The sequence below is a fragment of the Fistularia commersonii genome, chromosome 19 (genome assembly GCF_037954325.1).
Source record: "Fistularia commersonii isolate RoL2024-O1a breed Wild chromosome 19, RoL_Fcom_v1.0, whole genome shotgun sequence".
NCBI classification, from domain to species: domain Eukaryota; kingdom Metazoa; phylum Chordata; class Actinopteri; order Syngnathiformes; family Fistulariidae; genus Fistularia; species Fistularia commersonii.
Window position 1 is genome coordinate 8,295,788 of NC_141302.1, and position 25,496 is coordinate 8,321,283.

General features: G+C 39.7%; 1 long non-coding RNA gene across 1 annotated transcript in view; it reads left to right on the forward strand.

The window, feature by feature from the left end:
• The window catches only part of LOC147223624 (uncharacterized), a 202,496-nt gene that overhangs the window by 137,559 nt on the left and 39,441 nt on the right, over positions 1–25,496 (forward strand). The window contains exon 7 of the long non-coding RNA XR_015107582.1: positions 6,291–6,330. This is a non-coding gene — a long non-coding RNA (uncharacterized LOC147223624). The remainder of the gene's footprint in view (positions 1–6,290; positions 6,331–25,496) is intronic.

Below are 25,496 nucleotides of genomic sequence, written 5' to 3' on the forward strand. Positions count from 1 at the left end.
TTCCGAGGTGAATCTCTTCTAAGCCACAAACACAAGGATTACAAATTGAAGTGGCGGTCATCGAAGACCAGAAAAACATTAAAAAATGGCATAATTCAATAATTACTGACAACTTACGATAACCGCCAAAATTTCCTAGACACACCATTTTTCTACAGTGTCCTTTCCAATTCAAAGTCAACAGGAGCCCCATGAAGGACTTTTGTGGCTCATATTTTAAAGCCTCCCCTAATGTGAAGTAATAAAAATGTTAAATCTTCAACATTATGTTTACATTGTGATTATGAAGAAACAAGCATTGAAAATAAATTTTATTTTCTCAGCCATGGAGGTATAATATAGAGAGAGTGGCAGAGCTGCTGCATTTGTTTAATGAGATGCATGGATTTGTCTCGAGGCTCGATGGATGAGGTATTTAAGTCTGGTGCATTTTTCATGACCGTTAACTGCACACAGGCTGCTCATTAGTCACGTGACAGGTAATGGTTCTGGTACCTTTTGAAAGGTGTGGTATAATCTTACTCAGAATATAAAAGTGAGGGAACACACACCACAAGGACACCTCCACAGAAATAATAACAGTGTAATTGATATTCCCTGTAGATATGTTAAATCACACACATTTCTGTTGCCCTTTCCTAGTATTTATGTCAAATGTTGTTGTAGGAAAAGTGTCAAGATTTGTGTAATTGAAATCTCTGAACAAGATGGTACATCATCTTCCCGACAGCTGACATTTACAGCTCCGCTAGTTTCACAGAATAGAAAGCAAATGCAATGAAAGCAGTTTAATAAAGCCACAAGATGGTGCTGTGTGTCACCGTTTGCCCTTAAAGAATCAACAACAGTATGCAAAGAGGTGTGATTCACCGCAGCTATCAGAATGATGGGTTTTATTAATATCACAGGTAGGTAAATTAATTAAAAATTAAGCTAAAGAGGAAAAATCCATTCTTGTTTCAAATAATTTTAGAGATTAAAAACACTGCTGGCTTTTCACTTCTGATGTACTAAAATGTACGTATTTATTTATTACTTTATCTATTTAATTTTTACCCTTCACAGACCAGTGTCATTACTGTATTGTGAAATCTAACTTGAAATGATAAAACATACAGTTTAAAAAAAAGCAGTGCTGAAGATGTTATTCAATATTTTTTTAAATCCTCTGACACTGTCTTCAAATATTCCAAATTATGTCTTAACAATAAATGATAATTTCCAGACAAGGAAATAAGACAACCTTTGTTTAAGACAACCTTTCAATATGTATATTTTTAAACTAATTCATGGAAATTAATTCAGCTGGTTTGTACCCCAATCAATTTTATATACATTTATGAAGAACATGGCATTGCAGTATTTGATGTTATGATATTACAGTGATTCCAGTAGATGGCAGTATTTCAGTACCAAAACTTTTCTCCTCCATTTCCACTCAACCAAAGATCGTCTGTTGGGTGTTTTTCCTATCAAGACCGAGAAGTCCCTTACTACCATACTACACATTAGCAGTACAACAACTGAATGCAAAGTGATGGAAATTAACTTTTATTGCCGCTCTAGTCGAACACACAATCTATTTGGACCTTGCATAAAGAACAACACAAGGATTGAAGTCTGCACAAGAAAGTCATAACTCACAGACACACACACACCTCTGAGGGTCTTTTTCCAACATAATATTCTTCTCCTATATCAGTTTTGCTCCATCTCTCATGTTTTTGCAAAGCCGAATAGCGTCACCACCCATCGCTCCCATCAACACAGCGACCACATTCCCTGGATCTCTCTTCCTAACACAGGCACACACTCACACACACACATGCGCACACTCAGAAGCACATGCACACACCTTCTTACCATCTGTTTGTGCAGCAGCCCATGTCTCTGGCACTGTGAGCTGTTGGGAGTAAAAGAGTGAAAGCGTGTCTCTTGGCTCTGTAGCCTGGAATACTACTTCCTGTCTTTTTTTGCTCCTGCTGTGCTGTTGTCTATCAAATGGTTTCTCAGCATCCCGCTGTCTGCCAGTGGGGCCCTCCCTATCATTGTTATAGCTCAATTTGATGCCATTTAGAGACAATTTTAATTCTCTTTTCGTGCAAGAGACTGATGATATGCGCTCTATTTTCAGCAATTTCATCACACAGTTATGAAGGGTAATTTCAGATTGTTTTATTAACTACGGTATGTACTTTTTGTCACTCAGGTGAAAGTCTACATTTTAATAAGAGAAAAAAATAAACATTGTTACGTTTCGAATTAGATGTGACAGAACTGCACTTGCTATTTCATGAAACTAAACAATAAAAAAAAAAAAAAAAAACAAAGAGAGACAGTTCATTTGAGTACACAGGGAGAAACGTGTGTATTTAGCTTTTGGGAGACTCCGAGTCTCCCAAAGCTGTTGTTGCTTTTTTCTTATTATATTTACTGACATACATTTTATAAATACAAATTTACCTATGAGAGTATATCATAGGACAGTTCTGTATGTAACAAAATGTCTAAAACCCATATCACCACATTTAAAACTGTTAGCAAGGCTGCACTTTCAGCCTATCTCTGTTCTTCTTCTGTTATTCTTTTAGAATCACAAAGACCTTTGTAGGCAGCTTAAGTATTATGAACAAAACTGCATTCCATCTTCGTCTCCATTTAGACAGCAAGCACAAGCGCCTTCATAACGGTCCTATATTCAGCTGGAGTGATAAGAAATGACAGCTATCAGAGGGAGGTTTGGAAGCTGCATATAACTATTATTGTGCATGTGTATATAAAATGTGATTTATGTGGCCTATCACTTAGCAGGTGGAGGATGTGGATGAATATGGGCTAATCCAATATTCCAGAATGAGTTAGAGGGTTAGGGAAAGGTCCAGGTGCTACCTCAAGGTGACAAACATATCATAGGCATTGAAAGTCATATTAAAACACATAACTGCCCCATGAAAAAAAAAATATATGTAATGCAGATGCAAAATATATGAGTCAACATTCTCAATTTATTATAGAGGTTCCCAAAAGTGCTGATATAGTGGTCTGTATAATAATAATTAAAGTGAGTAGCTAACTATTTCGAACTATTGGGTGAACATTCTATCCTGATAGACCCTTATATTAAAACCATTACAGATATGTTTTGTTTGTTTTTTTTCAAAACTTTTTTCTTCTTTAATTGGGGCGAGTGCCACTATAATTTAATGTTTGTCTTAATCCATAAAGATGGTTTGGAAATAAACACACAACCAACAAATATTTTCACAAAACTGATAGGAGTAATTCACCTTAGAGTTGTGAAAAGCAAATTTAGAATCCACTGCAAAATCTCATCCAAATCTTAACATTTGAAAACTACTACTCATAATGCACTTCAAAAAGCTAAAATGAAACTGGTATCGGAGAGATTCTACAATATGCAGTCAGCATTCCCTTGGGATAAATACATAAATTAATAAAGTGGAATAAAAATGATTTCATTAAAATGCATCCTGGTTTTCGCAGAGTCCCCTTTTAAACAAAAAACATGTGCTTGTATCTGTCTGGATCTTGATTTGGTCCACAAGTTACGGACCCCCCCAAAAAAAAAACATTAAATATGGATTTCTCTCTCCATTAAAACCAGAAGGATAAAATAGACTTGGCGGTAGCACACAGCCTAATGTTTACCCCTTGGCACAGAGCTGGTGCCATGTCCAGACTTGTAAATCAGGCCCATTGAGGTAACATAATGCTGATGATTATGACAGCCAGTCGCCTGGGAGTGATTGAGGGATGTTGAGTTATGAGCTTGGGGAGGCTGCCCACAACTGAAGAGTCTCACAAATGGACATGCACTTTCACCAAAACGCAAGTCCCCAGATGGAGACTAATGCTGCAGTTGGCGGCTGCACCACCCAAGTGAGTGCCCATTAACTGCGGAATGGTGGTGTTTTGGTTGATTTTTTTTTGTTTTGTTTTTTGTTCTGTTTTGCTTCTTTTTCACATTTCGACTGCTTCCCTCTATTATAACTGAGTACTTCAACAGAAATTAAGACAGAAAATTGTTCTGTGTAGAGGTGGAACAGAATGCATCAGCTAAACACATGATTTGCTGATGAGCTGAAATTAATTTTTTAGTCCTTGCATTATTACAGAATATCATATTAGTTTTGTGCTATATTCATTTTCACCCCATTGTGGAAGAACAATCATTCATTTGCACTGTTTCATTCTCACTGATTGTCAGCCATGATAATATAATCAGGTGTAGGGCTTGACAAGGCTGGCCGCACCGATAGATCAGAGCTGCTGACAGTGGAGCTATACACAGGTCATAAACCCTCACCTTCCTTGTTTGACCCCACATCAATTTAACTCTTTCCAATATGAATGCAAATAACAATGCATTCTTGGTGACGTGTTTATGGTTATCTCTGTATCTCGCTCCGCTCTTCCTGCTGCCCTAAATGTGCTGATGTTACATTGCTAATGGGATTCAAAAAAGGTAACTCATGCCTCACCAGTGCTTAGCTCATCACCACCCTTCCCAACCGACAGTCTCAAAACCACAGAATCATAAACACAAACGTCTGCGCATGCCCTTTCTCACACACCTACATGTCCTCCATCCCAGTCACTTGTGTATGCATTGAGCTGATAAGTACTGCGGTTCATTTTCCCCATGGCAAGGCACAGTAAAAAACTGGGGAGTAATAATTGCTTTGGGGGGGATGGCTAAATATGCTTGATTGCCTCCTAAGCTTTGGTGCTGTGTAATGAAATATGGCTGCTGCATACCGGGGCTCCCGTGCAATAGCTTTCTTGGCACTTCCTTGTTTTGGGAAGAAAGTAAATGAATAAATATCAAATATGTAAATAGTTATTACTTTTAATAATGATGATAATAATAAGTAATGCTGATGCATTTCTGTTCTTTGATGCCTATTTTATCTTAAGAAAGCTATAATGTACAATTCCAGTGTCTAAAATATACAGTAGTGTGACTGAGTATTCCTGACCACATCAAAATGGCAGCCCTTTTAGTTGTCTGTTGTACAATTAAAGTTGTGGATTAATTTGCATGAACAGGGTCTATAAAGAAAACTCAAATAACACAGAAGTCAGAGAATCATAGCTATCAGTTGAAGAGACCTCCTCCCTGTTCACACCTGCATGTTCAAAAGTGTGAGTATGTATTATATATATATAATTTATACTTTATTAATCCCTTCTGAGGAAATTCCTTCTCTACATTTAACCTACTGGCTGCCGTCTATTAGTGCAAGGGGAGCAGTTAAGGGTTCAGTGTCTTGCACAACAACACTTTGACACACTCGGAGGAGAAGGGAATCGAACCAGGAATGTTTGGTTCCAAGAACGTTCGCGACACCCGTGGTTCAGGGGGCGGCATGGCAGGTCGGGATTAAATATACATTTGAACACACAAATACATATACATACATAAATACATCTGAAAAAATGTATATAACAAATATCCAAATATGGACCTCTCTCCTGGTCTCTGCTGAATTTCTTTTGTATTAGCAGACCATATTCAGACAGAGAATGGACTCCAAATTAACATGACTGAAGAGTTTTGGGACTGAGAATACTGTAATCATCATATTATCATCATTACTTATCATGTCATTTGACATCTTCACAATGGCGTTTGAAAAGAGACAAATTGAAGTTCACCCAGTCTAATGGAAAAAAAAAATGTTTATCCTCAACTAATTTCTGCTGTAACCACCCAAAGCACATTTCTTCCTCTTGGTTAAATAGGTTGCTAATCAGTTACAGGAATATTAGTCCACAGGGTTCTATGGGCACAGCAGCATCTGCTAATGTATTTAGCAAGAAAATCGCCCGAGAAAATCTTCCCAGTACATTAAATGCATGAGTTTCTTTTCCTTGTTTACTTGCAGAAAGAAAAAAAAAAATTATAAGCCTAATTTGTTGTGCTACTTAAAGGGCAATGTAATTACACCTGTTTTCATAATGATTCAGGAAGTCAATCGATAACTGTTTTTAACTGGGTCTCTGCTGCACATGCAGCTTTCTGTTCCTTCAGATGAAATTGAGTTTAAAGAATAGCTGTGAATTTATTGTAGTTGCAGTTTGCTTTCAATTACTACATGTTTTTTCTTTTTGAGTTCTGATATACTTCATTTAAATATCATTTTTGAAGTTTTTTCCCATACAAATAACTATCACAGTTTGATTCATCTAATATTAAGATGGCCTGCACTCAGATTGATTTGGTTATTCATCTCCTCCTGTTTTCTGTCCTTCTCTTTTTTATGCAGTTCTCCTGAGATATCGGTCACAGGATGAGGCCAGTGGCAGGTAAGAAACCAAAGAAATAATTAATTATCACACCCTTGTTTTGCATTGTTTCTAAATTTGTTTAATTTTGCTAGTTTAAGCAAAATCATTTAAGATGATCAAGTATTCATTGTTAAAAAGGGAACATGACAGTTTTGAGACAATAAAATTTGTCAAGTGATATCACATCAAGTTCTAAGTTGAATCTCACCACCACCACCCTATTGCCTGACCTGTGACAGGGCAAGGGGAACAGACTATATCTGGCAACCTAAACCTTTTTATAGTGACTGAGAGAGTGAGAGGGACTGACTGGCACTGATGGAACCAGACTAGGACTGAGCTATGCAGCTCTTCACTACACCCAGGCCTCACAAGCCTGATTGATAGAGTGTGATGAGACTGTCACTGAGCAAGGAGAGCAGCAGCAAGATAGGCTCGATGAAGGGAGGGAAGTGGGCTGACCAGGGTGGAGAGATAGAGAAATAAATTCGAGAACATGTGAAAGATGAAGTAAGGGAATGGAGTAGCTGGTGGGAATATGTTTCAGACACATGACGGATAGGGAGGAAGGAAAGATGGGGGAACATTGCTTGAGAGTCAGACACTGAATGGCTGAAGGCTTTACATGATGTAAGTTAAGTTTGGCACAGACACATTTAGTTCCGAATATATATTAAAAAATGAACACTAGAAATCTTTGTACATTCTATCAAAAAACTGAATAGAAAGTACGAAGGGATTTCTTTTCAATGTATTTTATATGGCTTTTGTTTGTGTCATTGGTTCTGATGTGTGTCTTTAAAGTTGTGATAGGTTAATTTGTGACACGCCCATTTTTTTCTTTTGTAACAATTGTACTTTCAACCTATGATATTGAAGACTTAAATATGAATATAACAGTTCATATGGAGATTCTATGCAGTGATTATCCAGAGGAAGAATGCATCAGGCTTCAAAGCTTTGAGGTTTTTCATAAGAATGTCAAAAGCATGTCAGTCAAAAAACACCCCTTTCCACTGAGCTTTAGGCATCAAGTTTAGGTCAACACAAACTGTCTACAATTTGGGAACATTTGGGAGTACCCCTCAGCCTTCTTGGAAAAGTCTACTCAGGGGTAATGGAGAGCAGGATCTGCCAGGCCCTTGAACTTCTGGTCCAGAGGGAGCAATGTAGTTTTTTGTCCTGGCCATGGAACAGTGGACCAGCTCTATACCCTCGGCAGGGACCTTGAGGGCACATTGGAGTTTGACCAACCAGTTTACATGTGTTTTGTGGACCTGAAGAAGGCATTCGACCATGTGCCACGGGGTACTGGGCCCTGTAATACAGTCTGTTTGGTCCTTGTTTGATTGGTGCCAGAGCAGGGTCCAAATTGCCACTTGTAAGTGGACTCGTTTCCAATGAGGGTTGGACTCTGCTGTGGCAGTCTTTTGTCACTGATTCTGTTGATAGCTTTTATGGACAGAACTTGTAGGCACATCAGGGGGTGTTGTGGGGATCTGGTTTGGTGGCCTCATCTGACCGGGCCTCATCAGATCTTGTTCTCCAGGTTCGTGGTTCGTGACGAAATGTGAAGTGGTTGGGATGAGAATCAGCACCTCCAAATTCGAGACCATGGTTCTCAGACCGACTCTACCCTCTCTGGGTATCTTCGGGACTGGTTCACAAGTGAGGGGAGGCTGACACAGGAGATCGACAAGCGCGGTCCGCAGCGATGCGGACACTGCCACAGTCTGTCCTGTTGATGAAAGAGTTGAGCCAAAAGGTGAAGCTCTCAATTTATCAGTTGATCTACGCTCCTTCCCTCACCCATGGTCACGAGCTGTAGGTTGTCACTGAAAGAACAAGGGATCACAGATCCAAGCAGCTGGAATAAGCTTTTTCCGCAGGTTGTCCTCGCTCTCTTTTCAAGATAAGGTGAGGAGCTTGGACATCTGGGAGGGGATCAGAGTAGAGTCGCTGCTCCTCCATGTGCAGAGGAGTCAGATGAGATGGCTTGGCCATCTGGTTAGGATGCCTCCTTGGTGAGGTGTTCCTGGCATGTTCAAATGGGAGGAGGCCCGGGGGGAGACCCAGGACACGCTGTGGCCTTGGAACGCCTCAGGATCCAGAGCCGGGGAGAAGGAGAGCTAGGCCTCTCTGCCTCAGCTGCTGATTACATGACTCCATCCCATGTAAGCGGTAGAAGACGGATGGATAGATGGATTTGGGAACACTTGTTGATATAATCCGCAAACAGAACTGTGACTAATAGTATTTCACTAAACATATGTTGTCAGGTAACTAAGTTGGAAATGACAATCATAACAGAAGATTTAAGATTCATAGATTGTGGCTCCATGGACGTTGCTGTACACATGGTCCAGGGTGTATTTGTCTCTGGTTGGAATGTCCACATGTGGGTAGTACGTGGAGAGTAGGGTCCATAAGGCGCACTGGTTGAAGTCGCTAGCTGCCATGACAACGGCATCAGAGTGCGGAGTCTGCGGCGAACTAATGACATCATGGAGCCGTGGAGTTAAGCCGCGGAATGACGTAAACAGCAGCTAAAACACGGCAGTGAATTCCCTTGGTAGATAATAAGGACGGCATTTTAAGCAAAAACTCTAGCCAACAGTGCTTGCTTACAGTCTGCACTGTAATATAGCCATTAAACATTAAAAGCTATCTTTTCATGTTGCCTGACAGTTTTATCCAAGAACAGATTGTTATATTGAAATGCATAAGATGGTCCTAAAACATCAACAAAAAGAAGTGCCAGGAGCAAAACTACAAACTAACCATATCATAGATTACGTGAAAGCCATGAATAGGATTTGTTTATCAGTCTATCAGCATCTGCTTTGGACACAATATTAGATATTGTGGACACATGGCATTTTGGCAGAGAACTAAGCCAAGATCAGTTCTGGGAAGTCTACATTTAATGATTTCAGACTCAATAAAGGCACCATGTTTTACTTGTATCCTTGCCTGAGGAAGATGGCTGACTCACCAAAACACTAATATTATTATTACCTCATATGCGCAATGAAAAAAAAAGAAGGCATGTGTGTGCTAGCATGCACGTGAGTGTGTGTGTGTGTGTTTGTAAGTGAGTGCGTGTGTGCACGGGAAAGACAGAGGGAGGGGCTGAGCACCCGCAGCAGAGGTGAGTGCTTTCAGGAGCAGCACAAGGAGGGCTTATCTAGTGTCTGCCAAGCCCTGACCAGTGCCCTGACTCCTGAGCCCCCTCCCCCCCTTCTGTCCATCTCCAGCAGGCTTCCCACTTCTCTGCTATAGGCAAGGCGACCAGGTGAAATGAGCAATTCCCATTCAGGGACAGGGGTGCCGCAAAGACTCGCCCTGTGAAATGGCTGCTCACTTTGGCAGATCAATGCACTCTTTCCCTCATGGACTGTCACTGAATGATAGCCAGGAAGAAAAACGAGAGGGAAATGATTCTGGGAGAACGATAGAAGCGGTGGTTTTGTATGTTTGTGTGTGCCTATAGTGTGTGGTATATGTGCACAGAGTGGGTGTTAGTAGGGCATTTAATTATATTTGCCATGGTTGCTTTGACTGGTTGCTGTTGGAAGAAAATAGAAGATGCTTTGCATAAACTCAGATGACATGCAATAGCTATCGCCTCTTTGGGAAATAAATTCTCTGTTCCCACTCCCACCGGATATGAGAAAATTCAGCTGCTGAACTGGAAATTTTGCCAATATGAATGATATTAGTAGTAATCATATTGAAATGCTTTGTTGTGCTAAAATGAATCCCATATCGCTACATTGATGATACTCATATGTCAGACCATTATTGCACAGGGTGTTCAATGTAGGCCAAAAAACAAAACAAAAAACAAAAGGAAAGTAAGAAAAAAATAGGAAATGTGACTTTACTATAATAATTTCAAAATTGAAGAATAAAAAAAATGTTAAAACATTATTCTTGGATTCTGCCTACTAATTTGATGCTATTATCATATTTAATATAATTAACCTAATTTGCATGAAAAAATAGTTTATCCCCAGCCAATTAAACTGAATATAAAAAAGATAATATTCTGTCAATATGAATATAGTTAATCTCAGTGAATACCATCTTTTTCCTACTTCTGATCATTCATGATATTTCTATATTATTTCCCCTCAAGTGCAATCTTGCGTAATCCTTGATTTCTTAAGTCTGTTTTTCAATTGCCAATATTCTTTACTTTATACAGAATATTTTTTTCCAAGTTTGTTGGTGCTTATTCAGTTTGCGTTGTGATGCCACAAGTATTGCAATGTGGAAAAATGATTCATTGGGGTTTTTACTCTGCAGAAATGACATCTAAAGTCACATTTTCAACTATTAAGAACATACTCTTCATTATGTTAATTTATTTCCCCAGCCTTATTTTTCAGTACACTAAAACCGCCTTTTTCTGTCTCAAGCCACTTATTGTATCACAAGGCTAATAAATGGTTAAGAAATCTATTTTGAACATACGTTAATGTAGTCAGAAATGTCTGATATGTGAATCATGATTCTTATATGAATGGACCTATTTCTTCCCCTAGTATCACATAGCAGAACACATTTATTATGTGAGTTCATTAAATATGTATGAGTCACATTGAAGAGAAGCAGCTATTAAATCTGATGAAGTTATTTCCATGAGTGTCTTAAATCAAATTCTGGAAGTGTCTCTTTAAAAAACATTATGGTTTAATTTAAGGTTTAATTACCAATTATGACATCAATAAGAGATTAACGGGAAGAATGTAGCTGCTGAAATTGATGAGCTCAAGAGAAAACACAACAGAGAAGATGTGACCTGAAGGAAAGAAGTCAAAAACCTCCCTCAGTTTATTTTACCGTGATGATTATTCTCCACATTGCACTCTTTGTTGTTACTATGAGGATACCGACAATTGTTCTCTTCAGTGGGAGGTTTGATCATCATAGGCGACAAAAACCACCGCAGACCATCCATTTTTATTGAAGGCAGCTTGCTCAATCATTACTTACCTCAAATAAGATAGTGGACAAACTGTCTACAGCCATAAATACCATTCTCTTGATGAACATTCAAGATTAGAACCTCTTGAGCAAAAGATCACCTATTTTATTTTTGACCCGACGTAAAGCCCTAAACTCTTGGCGGCAAAAAAAATACAGTGATGTAACCATGTGAACACTTTTTAAATTCTTTTTTTAAATGAATTTTCTTATTTTCTGCTTGATTTTCCAACAACATGAAATATTTCAAAATTAACTATACAAAAAATGAATAAATATATGCACTGCATGTGACGTTCACATGAAAGAGCTAGATTACCCCATTACATGTTAATGTAAAGGGAAAATCCATACAGCAATGAGAAAATAGAGTCTTAGTTTTGATCACAGTAAACATACTAAGGTGAATAATTCCTATTTGTGTGTGGTTTTGGCATAGAGTGGCAGATGAAGCACAGTTACTGGTCATCAGATGTCAAGGCATTAATGAACACTGCTCACTACAAACCTTGAGCTGCCAAAATTCAGAGTGTGAAATGTCAAAGTGTGCTGTCTTCCCAAGCAATTGGGTGCCAACGCTGTCAGCGTTTGGGCTGTAAACAATAAAAAAAGACAGTCAAGACAGCAAGGAGCTTTCGGCATTTCAGCCATTGCAGTCAATGTAAGAAGGGGAGAGTGTTTGCATGTCAAGCCTAGAAAAATAGAGATGCTTACAAAAAGCAGAAAAGGAACATATGCCGTTTGGCAGACACAAAAGCAAACACATAGTTAAACAAAATCATGAGGCGATTGGGGGTTGAGAGTGAGAGAAAAAGACAGTCGGACCTAGCAAACAGGATAGACAGGCAGGGAGAGATGCCTGCTGTTGGATCACCTGCTGTAATAATGTTGTTGACATTGTCCCCTGACAATAGGGGACTTATAGCACTTGGTATGCAAATGCAAATAATACATCAGGGAATTAAAGCGAGCTACAGGACTTTTTATAGCATACATAGGAGACCACTTGACCCATGGCATTTGAATGCATGTATGTTTTACATGTCTTGACACATCGTATATCCAGCATAGCACAGCAAATTGGGAAAAAAAGAGAATTTGTTAAATCATCTTGATTTAGTTCATGAGGGATCTTTATGAGGGCACAGTGGTTAGCACTTCCACCTCACATGATGAAGGACCCTGGTCAGGTTCCCAGAGGGGACCTTTCTGTGGGGAGTTTGTGTGCTCTCTCAGTGTCTGTGTGGTTTTCCAGTCCGGTTTATTCCCACTTTTCAAAAACATGCAGGCAGTTAATTGGAATAAATTGGAAAAATTGCCAAGATACGTGAACAGTTATCTGTCCCTATATGTGGCTCTGCGATCGGCTGACAACTGGTCCAACTTATACCCTGCCTCACCCAATTTCAACTGAGATAGGCTGCCCAGACTGCGGGAAAAGCGGTAGATAATGGATGGATGGATGGATGGATGGATGGATGGATGGATGGATGGATGGATGGATGGATGGATGGACGGATGGACGGATGGACGGATGAATGGATGGGATCTTAGCCATCTAATCATCCAACTAAGATTTGTTCTGTATTTTCAGATCGTAGTTTAGTTTTCTAATGCAATTGATTTTCCATACGGTGGTGTTTATCTACTGTTGTGTTGCATGACCATTCTGAGATGATTCTGAATATATGTTGGGGGTGGGATGGGCGGTTATTAATATATGTATTTTTTCTATTCTAACCTTTTATATCTCAGAACATATATTTCCCAAGACAAAGCATCGTGCAGTTTGTCAGAACTAATGACATCATTGTATTTTGCAGCACTTATTATAGCAGTTGTCTCCCAGGACCTTAAATATGGATTTTATTACATCAAAGAGAAAAGGCTTGGTCCCAAGCCTGAACATATTGTGTGTGTAGTGAAGCATTTGTACTTGCTCAAAATGCAGTTTTGCCCCCGGCTTATTGGTAATTCAATGTTTTTAATAGTGTCTGAAGGCCTTGTGTACAGTACTGTTGTTATATATTTTTCTTCAATACATTTGAGTCACTTAAAAAAGGTCAACTTTAGAACAAATCCTCACAACCAAGTTAGAACAAGGGTCTGTGGAGGGAGAGTGCAGGGTTTGTTTTCTTCACTGAGAATCAGATTAATTCTTAATGTGATTAATTTAACTTTTAATTAACTATTTTTTCCTCTTCCTAATATTGACTGCCATGATACATTGAATATCCATGTTCAGTATAAAGAAAAGGATAATTTGTTGGCAAATTTATTCTTGACGCTCTCTTTCATAGACCCCCCATGGTCCCAAAAGTCCTGTCAATCACAATTCTATCCAGCTGATGTCATATCCATTAAAGCACACATTATTCTCTTTTATTTATTTATTTATTTTTTTATGCAACCTTTTGTAACCATGCACACTGATGATAAATTAAGAACAAATCTTTGACTATTTTGAACATTTTGAAGAATCACTGGTCTCAGCAGATCCTTGGTCATCTAGAAGTCAATACCTATTTCTATAAAATGCAACAGTCAATATTTTGTACTGACAGCACATCTCTGGATTCGGTTGGTTCTATACAATTATCCTTTCCTAAAGCACTCTGATGGCAGATGTAAGTGTTTCAGACTGTATAATTATTTGGTCACATATCAAACATCATAATGATGAAAGGACACTTTTCTTTTCATAGTTTTGATATCACTTAAGGTCCAACACTATAATTCTGTTTTGCTCATGATCATTTAAATGAGAATGTCATATTTTACATTTCATTACAAATGTAGAAATATGCAACAGCTTAGTGTACATATGCATATTTTCCTACCACACACTAACACAGGCAGGGAAAATGAGATGTATTGATCCAATATTTTCATCTAAAACATGGTTGCTACTCATAATAATAACTTAATATGTTTGGATCTGCTTGCAATATGGCCCTCCTTCCACCAGCACAGTTGATTTGAAAAGTGTGTTTGAAAATTATAGTTTAATACATCAACCATTAGAAATTGTCACCATACATTTTCAGGCAGTGACATACAAATGGACCCTTTTTTGTTTTTTTTTTAATATCTTTGCATCACATGACTGCTTTTAATGCTACTTTTAGTCTATGGAAATCCCCCAAAAGATAACTTTGCCGATATATATATCTTTTTTCAGTTGCTTTAAGCTACTGTTACTTTGTGTTACTATTTTCTGCCTATTCTATTGGACTGAGATCGGGTTTCTGAATCAGTCATTTGTAGATATGATTTTCTTATCCTGAGAAAGTTGAGTTGAATTTGCAGTATCTTTTACATTGTTCAGATCTATACTGTCTATTATTCTCAGTTTATGGGTAGTCAGTGAAATACTTCTCTAAAAATAGGTAAGTAATCATGATTGAATTATCAGTCAATATATATGAATTATATTTGAATTATCAGTCAAGATAATGTCATTATTTTGACTATTAATATACTGTATTCTTTAGACAGGCATATGATTTCCCAATCCTAGGATCAATAAAGTACATCTGCCTCATATCCCAAGGTCCTCATGTCAAGAGATGTGGTAATGAGTTTGTCTTCACTAAAGAAACAATCATTACTTTACCCTTATTTGGTCCTGTTTGCCACTCTTCTATCAAATTTAGTGTTTATCCCTGTAGTTGTGAGGATTTCTGTTATGGCTTCATATTGTTTTTAGTGAACAGCAGCCACTCACTATTTCTACTTTTGGAGCAAACAATAGGTCTCTGATGAGATACATGGCCGTGAAGCTGCCTGTCTGTCAAATACCCAGTTGTTTTTGCATTAAAAAATGAATCCATTAAATTGTTAAAGCAAAATATTGTTCAGGTTGAAGGTGAAAGGCTACACTTTAGTCCCACAGCCTCACACTGCTAATGTATATCAAAGCAATGTGACCTGTAACCTAAATATAGGTCTCAGGTCAAACAGGTCTCAGAAAATAAGAATTTTGTGATCAAGTTCTTTATCCTCTGTAATGCAATTACAAAAACAAAAATGTCATGCATTCTGGATTCATTTCAAATCAACTGAAATATTGCAAGCCCTTCATTATTTTAATATTGCTGATTATGGCTTACATCTTAAGAAAACTCAAAAATCCTATCTCAAAATATTAGAATATTGTGAAAAATAAATTTTTGTTTTTTTAATTGCATTAAAGAAGAACTTCATCACAATATTCTAATTTTCTGAGACAGTCCCGTATATATATATATATATATATATATATATATACATACACATACATTGTTAACTAAGTACTGTAAAAAAAAAAAAAGTTGTCACCAATCATTCATGATGGAGAAAAGTATTATAAAGAGGACTCTAAAATAAATTAATATTAATATGTAAAGGTTTTCAAAAATGGAAAGGTAATGTTTCGATGAATACAGGGGAGCAGGCAAGTGCTGGCAAGCTTGAGTGACTTTTACGTTTTCTATGGGAAATGAGATTTGGCATAAGACAGACCTCCTAGAATCCACAGGCAGAGTTTCACTATGTATGCTAATGACCTGTCCTGACCCCTAATACACAACAGGAAAAGTGGGCTAAATAAAATAAGGAAGGAAAAAGAGGAGGTAAGCTGTGAATTATAATCCTGAATGCCTATAACTACTACAGAATCAGCCTTCATTGGCCTGTACTTTTTCATTCGGATGTTCTCATTTGTATCCACACCTGTGTCATTCAAAGCCTTACGTCTTAACCTAATTTCATGGTCTACAGGTTTGGATGGATGACTCTGCTGCAACTTGTACACTGAAGGGAAAAGAGAGAGCGCCATGAGTGTGTGCAGGTGCATCTGTGTGTGACTGTGTGTGTGCGTGTGTGTGTGTGTGTGTGTGTGCGTGTGTGTGCGTGCGTTGGTGTGTGTGCCCACTTTCGTACAATATCAGGAGAGTGAGAGTGAATGAAAGGAACAGACAGAGACAGAGAGGATATGCTGCTATATAGCAAAGAGAATTTTGGACTCTGCCTGATATTAGCCTTTGAACCTTACACCTTTCTGTTGAGAAAATACATTATGCTTCTCTGGATAGATGGCAGAAAATTGGTATTTTACAGACCTTTTCTGAATATGACTCAGTGATCAGAGGTGAACCAATTTTGTGGTAATGCATTTCAGTTACCGTAAAAGTAACATATAAGTTAAAGGGTAATGATATGTTGCATAATTTTGATCACAGAAAATGTTATTGCCATCAATCATATCAATGTGAAGTGAACATATTTCACTGAAAAAGAGAAATAAATACATAAATGAATTAAGAAATAAAGTTTGACATTTCAAAAACTGAGAAAAGGGACTTTTACTATCTGCTGCACAAGGCTGAGAGATTCCAAGTAGCTATAGTCGGACTCACCACGACGCACAGCGTGGGGTCTGGAATCGACCTCTCGAGAAGGACTGGACCCTCTTTTTACTCTGAAGTTGGCCCAGTGAGAGGCGCTGAGCAGGTGTGGGCATATTTATTGCCCCCTGTCTCAGTACCTGCACATTGGGTTTTTACCCGATGGACGAGCAAGAGGGTAGCCTCCCTCCGGCTTCAGGTGGGGAGGTGGGTTCTGACTGTAGTTTGTGGTTATGCACCCTACAACAGTTCAGTTTACCCACCCTTTTTGGGGGCTGCTAGAGAGTGGTCCTACCAGGGACCCCCTTGTTCTACTGGGAGACTTCAATGCTAATGTGGGTAACGACAGTGTGACTTGGAAGGGTGTGATTGGGAGAAATGCCCCCATGATCTAAATCCGAGCTGCGTTTTGTTATTGGACTTCTGTGGTCGTCAAGGATAGTACATAACAAACACTATGTTCAGGTATAAAGGTGTCCATATATGCACTTGGCACCAGCACACCTGAGGCCACAGTTCTTTGATTCATCTCGTGGTCGTATTGTCCGACTTGTGGCTGGATGTTCTGGACTCTCGGGTGAAGAGAGGGGTAGATCTGTCAACTGATCACCCCTGGAGGTGAGCTGGCTCTGATGGTGGGGGAGGATGCGGTCAGACCTGGCAGACTCAAACGTAATGACAGAGTTCCCTGTCAGAAGGAGTTTCAACTTCCTCCTCCAGCAGAACTACAACTTCGTGCCTAGGGAGGCGGGGGACATTGAGCCCCAACGAGCCATGTTCCATGCTTACATTACTGAGGCGTCAGAACGGAGCAGTTAGCGCCTGGGGGCTGCAACCCTCGAACCCGCTGGTGGACTCCAGCAGGGAAGGACGCTGTCAAACTGAAGAAGAAGCCCTATCGGGCCTTTCTGGCCTGTGGGACTCTGGAGGCAGCTGACAGGCACCGGCAGGCCAAGCGGCGTGCTGCTTCGCTGGTTGCCGAGGCATAAACTCGGGCGTGGGAAGAGGTCCGGGAGACCATGGAGACTTCCGGTGGGCGTCAAGGAGATTCTGGTCCACCATCCAGCAGCTCAGGAGGGGGAAGCAGTGCTCCGTCAACACTGTGTACAGTGGGAACAGGGCACTGCTGACCTCAACTCAAGACGTTGTAGATCTGTGGCAGGAATACTTCAGAGACCTCTTCAAACCCGTCAAGATGCTTTTCAATGAGCAAGCAGAGCCAGGGGACTCTGGAGCGGACACACCTATTTCTGCGGATTAAGTTGCTGAAGCAGTCAAAAAGCTCTTCAGTAGCAGGGCTCCGGGGGTGGATAAGGTCCGCACTGGGTTCCTCATGGCTCAGGATGTTGTAGGGCTGTCCTTGCAGACATACCTCTGCTGCATTGCATGGATATCAGGGACAGTGCTTCTGGACTGGCAGACCAGGGTGGTGATCCCTCTTTTTGAAAAGGGGGATCAGAGGGTGTGCTCCTACGACAAGGAGATCACACTCCCTAGCGTCCCTGGTAAGGTCTATTCAGTGACGCTGGAGAAGAGGGTACGCTGGGTCGTGGTTTTCGTCCTGGTCGTAGAACAGTGGACCAGCTCTATAACCTCGGCAGGGTCCTACCAGGGGCATGGGTGTTTGCCCAACCAGTTGACGTGTTTTGTGGATCTTGAAAAGCAATTCGACCATGTCCCAAGGTCAATTCTGTGGGGAGTATGGGGTACCAAACCCCGTCTTATGGGCTGTTTGGTCCCTGTATGACTGATTTTGGAGCTTAGTCCACATTGCCGGTGTAAGTCGTACCCGTTTCCGGTGACAGTTGGACTCCGCCAGGGCTGCCCTACATCACTGATTCTGTTCATAACGCCAGGGCGTCAAGGAGATCTGGTTTGGTGGTTGCAGAATTGAGTCACTGCTTTTTGCAGATGATGTGGTTCTGTTGGCTTCATCAGGCCATGATCTCCAGCTCATCTCACTGACACGGTTCGCAGCCAAGTGTAAAGCATCCGGGATAAGGATTAGCACCTCCAATTCCGAGACCATGGTGCTCAACCAGAAACAGGTGGAGAGCCCACTCCAGGTCGGGGAAGAGGTCCTACCCCAAGTGGAGGAGTTCAAGTACTGTATCTCGGGGTCTTGTTCATAAGTGAGGGAAGGATGGAGTGGGTCAGAAGAAGATCAGAGGAAGATCGACGAGCAGATCGGTGCGGCGTCTGCAGTAATGCAGAATCTGTACTAGTCTGTCCTGGTGAAGAGGGAGCTGAGCCAAAAGGCAAAGCTGTCAATTTACCGGTCAATCTATGTTCCCACCCTCACCTATGGTCTTGAGCTGTGGGTAGTGACCAAAAGAACGAGATTGCAGATATAAGCAACCAACAGGGTCCTCCACAGGGTGGCCGAACTCTCCCTTAGAGATAGGGTGAGAAGTTTGGTCATCCAGGAGGAGCTCGGAGTAGAGCAGCTGCTCCTCCGCATAGAGACGGGTCAGATTAGGTTGCTCGAGCATCTGGTCAGGATGCCTCCTGGACGCCTCCCATGGGAGGTATTCCTGGCATGTCCATCTGGGAGGAGACCGCGGGGAAGACCCAGGACACACTGGAGAGACTATGTCTCCAGGCTGGCCTGGGAATGCCTCCCTGGCCTGGGAGCTGGACCATGTGGCGGAGAAAGGGAGGTTTGGGCCTCCCCACGACCCAACTCCGGATAAGCAAGAGAAGATGGATGGATGGATGGATAGAATTATGTCCCAAATCATTTTTTTTTTTCCATTAATTGCTCTTCATTTTGAAAATGTGGAAGCAACGCTCTCTCTGTTTAAGAGAGCATCTCCAACTATGAGGACTTCTTTTTGCTTAATCAAGTATGCAATTATACCGGGAATAAATCGACTCCAAAACAACACTCTGTTGGGATAAAGAATAAATCATCAAAATTTGTGTTCTGCATTTGGTGGTTGTAAACGGCATTTAACATGGCCAAGGTCTGAGGAAAAAAAACCCAACTATGTCTGACCCACATCTAACAGGTGGTTTGGTCCACCCTCAGCGAATACCAAATGCAGTTTTTATGTTTGCTGGAAGAAAGGGTGTCTGTGCTGCCATCCGTTGTTTCCAGATTGTAACTAAGAGTAATTAAAACTGAAAATAATTCTGATGCTTCGCAAAATATATATTAATGTTTCTGGTGCCAAACAACATCAAGCTGCGGAAAAGAAATAACACTTTTGTGGAAATAGCACAAAAGCAAAGCAGACAAAACAGTTTAAAAACAACATAATCACTCCACAGAGGCTGCGGCGTGGTCATCTGTTGGTGATATACCAAAGCCCTCAATATGGATGGACCACAATTTAGAGAAGAGGTCCAAATAATATTTTTTTACAATACATTTTCTCTCAAAAGTATTAGCTAACCGGAAGGGTGTTGCATCAGACTTGTTACCAACCTCAAACCTTGTTCCATTTCCTCAAATGAAGTAGTGGCTATGGGCTTGGTGACCGGAATCTATTCACTTAGATGAAAGTGGTGTAAGTGTCAGTTCTACATTACACTCACTGCCTTTTGTAACACAGAAATGGGCTTTATCTCAATGTTATTGTCAATGAGACAAGCTTTTCAACTCAAATCGAATTCTTCACAATATTACACTGTAAGGCCTTGTTATATTCTAGAATAATATCACAATACGGAACCCTGTCTTTTTTTTCCCATGAAGCTATGAAAAATGCTATTCCATCTGCATTTAAGATTAACAGCATTCTACCACAGACAGACTTCAAGGATAATTACTTTCATGAGGGTTTGCTGGTTGGACCACTTATTCCAAAGTAAAATTTTCACAGATTACTAATTTGTATCCAAACACTGTTGTTTGAACAGTTGTTTATTTTTTCCCACACACCTTCAATTCGTTGCTTCTGTCAGAAACCTTAATGGAAAAAGTGCTTCCATATAATCACCACTAAAAACTGAATCACAACAGTACCAGTTTATTTTGGAGTTGATTGAAACCCCACAATGCAATTACTTTCTGTTTTCGGCAACAAAATACAATTTTTGACTGTATGCGTACTGATGAAATAAAATGGAAGCGTGTGAAGGTGGATTATAATTATGTTTCAAAAGGGGGCAGCAATATCCCTACACTATTTTCTTCTTTTCAGCCATACATTGTACAGTTATTTTAATTAATAGGTAACCTTTGTTATTCAATTTCTTTTAATGGATAACCACCACAAACATTGTATTTCATTATATCTTACCTTTCCTTTATGTGTTTAATTTCCTATGTTGTCACCATTCATGTGGGTATCTAATTCTAGAGGAAAAATGTATTAGTCGTTTAACTTAAGCTTATTTAATTGCAATGGTATCTCACTTGAACTCTATTGGCACAGTCCAAAGTACTGTGCAAGATATTGAAGTCATAGTGAATATACAAATGATATTATTGTATATATTATTAAAAAATTCCATTGCTCTGAAAAACTACAGATCTGTGGTATTACTGTGAACAAGGTCTACAGTATGAACAAGGTCTTTTCTCATCCATGACAACATGTGTCAGAAGTCTTTCAGTTAGCTTTAAAGCCGTCTGCAGCTTGGCGCCACTAGTTGTCGATCTTCCTTCTGGTTTCCAGATGCTAGTCGCTTTAAAGAGAGATCCCTCATATGTCAGAACCACACAGACCATTTCTTCAGTCCGCTATCACTATTAAGCTCTGTGGACCATGAAAGCTATATGTGATGCCCGAAATGACTCCATCATAGAAGACCATAGATTTTGACATAAGCACAATTATCCTTTTGGGAGACTCTATGTGAGCTTCCAGGCAACATTTATGCAGGCATACAGCAGGAACTATTTCACATTCAAAGAAAGAAACATAAAATAACAGCATTTTACAGAATGAAGGAGAAATTGAGTTCAGCATGGATTATCAAGTTAGAGACATACAGTGAGTTAAATCATAGTCTACAGTCAAGTGTGATGTGCTTTCAGCATTTCAATAAGGGACTATGCCACTCGTGAGTAATGGAATCAAAAACACTGTTAAACCTGCCTGGCTTTTGAGAAAGGGGTGTTTTATTTCATTGTTCAGGTTTGTAATATGTCCCTTGTCTTAAAAGTCTGAAGTAAGAGTGGGGAAAAAAACAACTCTCTCTGGTACAATAGTGCGGTACAGTCACTTAGCCTGCTAATACACGGTGTGATATTAATTACTGTTTGTAAACAATGCACTTTGCAGAGATTATTGCATGCACTCAGTGTCCTCCATATGTGTTTGGTAATTCTCACAAGTGATTAAGTGGTGAAGCTAGGACAGCTGTTAAAGATGAGTTCATTGGCATGTTTAATTAATTGCACTTGAGGTAATTATTCAATCATTACTTTGATTAATTTTCTGCATCCCGGATAATGCATCAAGCGTCTGCTTGATGTCAATAGTTTTAGAGGCAAAAGTGGAACAAGGCTGGCAATTTTTGAGCTTGATAAAGGATTTATAATCTGCTTAATAGAGAAGAAAATGCAGAAGGCAGGTTGCCATCAGTAAATTTCATTATTATGACTGCATGATCGATTTTAGCAATGCTAATGCTCACTGATCAGCCACTGTGCTGAGGTTATGACCAAAAAATATTTGTCTTAACAACCAAAATCATTCATTTTTACAAAATGTCAATACCTCTGAAATCCTTGTTCCCATCTTTTGAGTTGATTCAGTTTGCATTATGTTTGAAACATGCTTTTTCTTCACCCCCTCAGATATGCAGGGTAGTGGCAACATCCAACTACAGGAAAGCCAGGCAAATCATTTGTGAGAGATCTTGTCAAACAGATTAATTCCCTCCCTGGGCCTCAGGGTTCTGGACCGTTTTTCTGTCATGCTGCTTTGCCAGGCTCCCTCTTGATAATACCCCAAAGATAAAATTAATTGTGCAGGGAGATGTGGGATGGGGAGTATCCAAAAGGACCTTGAGCAACACATGAAGCTCGCTTCTTCTCCCCGCTCCTCTGCATGTGAAAACACAGAAACCATTAAACCGTCAGAAACATGACACATTGCACCAAGAATCATTGACTTTGCAAGGAAGTTTGTAGATGTCAGACATTCCGAGAGAAATTTGAAGGGACAGAATCAACCCTAATAAAATGTCCTCTGCCAAGAATGCCTATGCTCAAATTACAATCAAAGTGAAATTAATTTCTTCATCAGCAGTTTACGAAGACTACAACTCTCTGCATCATATTTTTCACCATTTTCAGGATACGCTTCAGTCAGATCAGACATTGATATTTCTATCTTTCCCAAATTCTTTGGATTTCACAGCATGCCCCTGATGCACTTGAAAATATGGAGGCATTGCTTGCATCACAACCCTGTAATCAAAGGGTGAAACATTTCTCCACCATACAGTTTTTTCACAGTGGGACAAACTGCACAGAGCCACAAGAGACTAATTGTTTCAAGTTCATTTTCGTTTTTATTTGAAATTATCATATCTTTACTAATTAAAAACATAAGCCTCGAGAATGAGCTGGAAAGGGGGGGGGGGCTTTTTACCACTGTTTCATCGTTTAACGGAAATATACACATAGTGTGCAAAACTGTGACAACAACAACAAAAGAAAAAAGAAACCTCAACCTCAAAACTGAAAACGTCTATCACCACTGACAGGTAGCTTATAGCGGTTGTACTTCTTTTTAAAAGCCCCTTGGCGTGAGTTGCCCTGTCACCTCGGCGAGCAGATGGCACAAATGAGCCTTATATGTTGCAACTAGTCACAGTCGGCAGGCAGCCAATGTGCAGTCACATTCACAAGAGATCTATGTTTTATGTGTAGGGGGCTGAAACAAAAGTGTTGCTCCTAGTGCTGTCATAGTCCTAACATATCAACAGTGCCTTCAGACCTGGATTGCATTTTTCATTGGTGTCTGATTCAGATTTTGTGGCAAGCATCTCCCTTATCAATGTGACAAATAGACTAGAAATCAGCTTCGCTATCATGATTTATATTTTTATATAAATAAGAAAAGAGTTGTTGATTGCTTGCTGGAGTCATTGGAGTTTAAACAGAGTCCACTGATTTGTCTATGGTTTTGGTAAAATGGTCCTTTCACTTGTTATTATGTGCAGAAGGAGATCCATATCTGTAAAAAGGGGATCCCACCTTTTTTCATGTTACGCATACAACCACAAAATGGACAACAGCGGCCCCACTGCCGGTCTCCATTTAAAGCTTTTGCTGTAACTGACCGAGGAAGATCCACGTGTAATATCCCTTTCGAGACAGATATATCTCTCAATACAGATCATACTGTGATGCCATGGTGTCACTGGAGGCCCGGGCAGCCTGGATGACAGTCGAGGAATGAGAACTCAAGAGCAGGTAGATTCTAATGACAAGACCCCAGAGAGCAATTATAAATTAGACCCAGGGGCTGGATCAAAGCAGCCCACAGCATGCTTAAATCTATTAAAACACAGCTCAGACCCCTGGTTATGCAATAGCTGTTGTTGCTTAATTAATCAGAAAAGAAAGTTTAGAACCCCAAAGGTTTACAGGCAGTTCAGGACAGTACAGGACTTATCAAACAAATGCCATCCGATTGAAGATACATGAGGCTATCTCACTTTTTGGCTCTAGAATGATGTTAAATGCCCGTTTTACTGTGGAAATATTAATTAAGAGCTGTGATCACAGGGTTTGCCTTCTGTAAACATTTTGACTCCTCAGCATTTGTATTTTTAAGCCTGTAAAAATCCAACAGGAGTAAATTCAAACACTTCTGTTGACACTCGGCAAATCACCCTCCATAAAATAACTGCAAATGATCAAGGCAGAGCAATAATGGCTTGGAAGAGGACTCAGTCTGCTGCTCTGTGACAGACATTTCCAATTAAAGGTTTTAAATAACTTGAGATTCATCTCCTTCACCCTGTCCCAAGATTTATCAGTTCATCGTGCTTTCCGTCTTTACAACCCTGAAATAATTATATCACAGTTTTGGATTTACCTAGCACAAAGTTTTATTGTCCCAAACCTGTCTGCCATTTACACTGCACTTGTACACATAAGATACCGTGGGCAAAAACATGAGTCTTAGCCATTTTAATAAAGGTTAACAATAAGAGGAAAAAAATGTTTGATGTTTAAAGAATAGATTAATGATGGATAAATGAAATATGCGGCAGGTTTAATATTCTTTCTTTCAAAGCAAACCTTCCCTTCCTTTCTGATTATTACATTTATATTGATGTGTCACTTACCAAGCAAGCAAGATTGGGAGGAAGTGTTTAAGGGAAAAGTCACTGTTAACAAAAAGAAACCGGAATATAAGTAGACGAAAGTTAAGCTTTTATCTTCATCACCATTCATCAACAGACATTTTGAACACATATTAACAATAATAACAGTCACATGTCGTGAACCAAAAACCTATTCTAGGAATATGTATGATTAATCCCACCGCCACAAATAAATCTTACAGTAATAATATCAATAGTAGAAGTAAAGTCAGTTACAGCACTGTAGTTTTTCAATCAAAAATCCTTACTCCACCAGTCCAGAGGAAGAAAATCCTGGAGAATATGGAATGAAGTGAGACAAGAAGAATTAGAAAGGAAAAAAAGGGAGAGAAAAATGATTGTCATTGTTTACATTCATGCTTTTCATGTGAGACAAAGGTTGAGACAGCAAAATCTCAATCTCCTACTTCGACACTCACTTTTGGTGACAGTGTGACTTAGAAATAACACAGATGGTTTCAGAGACTACTGGTGTGATGAATAAATTCGAGCCCTGGCTTAACACTT